At 42.8% G+C, this 2,408-nt stretch overlaps 1 protein-coding gene across 2 annotated transcripts in view; it reads left to right on the top strand.

The window, feature by feature from the left end:
• Window positions 1-2,408, top strand: part of wdfy1 (WD repeat and FYVE domain containing 1) — a 51,079-nt gene that overhangs the window by 5,254 nt on the left and 43,417 nt on the right. The window lies entirely within an intron of this gene.

The raw sequence follows: 2,408 nt of genomic DNA, 5'->3' as shown, positions 1-2,408 counted from the left end.
TATATGTTCTGATCATTTCAGCCTGTAAGGTTAAAACAGATGAAGAGTTGGTGTGTCTTATCAAGTGTTCTTTCTTTAGCCTAAACAAAACTGAGTGACGTTCTGACGTCTGATGTAAAGGTAACACCTCCAAGGGTGTAACCAGGAAGAGATGAATATTATAAGCTCAAATTCATTATTATAGAAAAGAAGTTGTCAGTGTTTTGCAGAGCGTCTGCTGAGAGCAGAGCTCTTGTCTGTTTGTTTTGGTTCAGCTGAAGGTCTGACTGAGGCCTGTGCTGCTGAGAGCTGAATGAACCTGATTGGAGTCAGAAGATTGAAAATAAAGTTTTAAGAAGAAATCCAGCGGATTCCTGTTTTATTCGGACATACCATTTTGAACAACGCATATTTTTCCAACATAGCCATGTAGGAGCTTCAATTGATCCCTAAATGATCGAGTGATGCCTGATTTTAAAACTTTGCTGTGAACTAGGACAGTCAGCTGTCTGTCTGTTAGCAAAATATCTAACAAAATAATTATGGCATTCAACTCGGCCATTGGACTGAAGTAATAAACAATATTACCCTCTTCTGCTCCATCATTCATTTTGAAATACCTCCACACCTGTTCTCTTTTTTTCTCTTGATTAGGGGTTAGCAAACAACTTTATGGTAAAATGTCCTGAAAGTGGTTTACACTACAGCCATTCACCCATTGAGGTGAGGCTGCCATGCACCGGCACCACCACCTCTGACCACCACCAGGCAAGGCAGCTGAAGTGTCTTGCCCAAGGACACGATGACTGAGACAGACGTAGTGGGATTTTGAACCAGTAACCCACTGGTTACAGGACGAACTCCTACCTCCTGTCACCCCAGTGACATTTATGGTGTATTATACCAACTGACAAGGAGTGTGTGATCAGGATGGCCAACTCAAAAATGAAAAAATAAATATAACAATAAAATGCAAATCAAAACCAGTTGCAGGAATATACAAACACTTCCACAAATCACTGTCTGCAAACACAGTTTGCTGTGTCATCCACAAATGCTGGTTGAAGCTCTGTCATGCAAAGAAAAGCCATACCGTCCAGAAATGCTGCTGTCTTCCTTGAGCCTAAAGGCTCCCACATACTCGGCCATATTGTGTGCGGTCCGTGAGCTGTGCGGACKCCGTGCATATTTTCTGCGGACATTTGAGACTTCATACTCGAGCGTACTGACCGCTGGACAAATTTTTTAATTTCTCACAATTTCAGTCAGGGTGTCAAGGATGAGGAGGAAGACATAGTTTGCATTTTAGTTTTTAAAACAACAAAAGAAAAAAAGAAAAAAACTACCCAGGATCTGAGCTATTTCCTCCCACAAATTTGTTGCTCGCTGAAAGTCCTTATATTCCTTCATTGATAAATCATAGTTTTCTAATCTCCTCCACGGGACACTCTTCAAATGTTGACTACATTTCGTCCACAAAGGACACCAGTTCTCAACTTTATCTGCTTGCTTGCTTGGTGTCGCATCCAAAACAGTTTGACATGAACTCGCTGGGCAGTTTATTGTGCGACACTGTGAACGTAAAAAATGGATCTCTGCGAGGACCAGTCTGGTGGACGGCTGCATTGGGCACACATTGAATCTGCACGGACCTCCACGGAGCGAAGTACACCCGAGTACGTGGGGGCCTTAAACTCTATTAAAATGGACTGAGGCAAAGTGGAAAACTGTGAAATTAATTTTGGAAAACCATGAACGTCACATCCCCCGTGCAAAATGAGAACCTGGTTTCAGCACATGGTTCAAAAGCCAGCTTCTCCAATGGTATAGGGGTGCATTATTGCCTACAGCAGGGACAGCAATCAGGTGTTTTGAATAGAAGCATCGTGCTTCAGAAGATTGATTGTTGTGGTACGAGCATGTTATATTGGAAGGGGTGGCTGTCGATGTAAACGATCATGGCTAGATTTCTGAGTTGAATTATTTGTTTTTCATTGGTYAGCTTCAGCCAATTAGAAACATCAGTCATTGCAGACAGGTGTACCTTAGCAACRTGTTTTTGCCTTATATAATATATAGACTGAAAAGCATTTCTAAAGGTTGAGCTAAATTTAAAACTGGACGCTCTTTTCAACCAAGAAAAGTCAAGTTCTACCACCTACCCCACCATCATCAGGGGCCTCATGTATCAATGGAGCGCACGCACAAAAACCTTGCGTACATCATTAACCATGCAAAACTCCGTATGTATCAAAACTCAACTGAACATGGAAATGTGSGCAGCCCCACGCCAACTCCAGGGCTGGTGTACGCGCGTTTCTGTGGTTCTGGTTCCATTGGCGACTTATGGTGCGTTCACACCGAACGTGATTTCAGCATCAGGAGCCTCAGGTTTACATGCAAGGTCTATGGTGGACGCGCTTCAAGCA

This window comes from Austrofundulus limnaeus, unplaced genomic scaffold (genome assembly GCF_001266775.1).
Source record: "Austrofundulus limnaeus strain Quisiro unplaced genomic scaffold, Austrofundulus_limnaeus-1.0 Scaffold543, whole genome shotgun sequence".
Lineage (NCBI taxonomy): Eukaryota > Metazoa > Chordata > Actinopteri > Cyprinodontiformes > Rivulidae > Austrofundulus > Austrofundulus limnaeus.
This window is presented reverse-complemented; position numbering and strand designations above follow the sequence as displayed.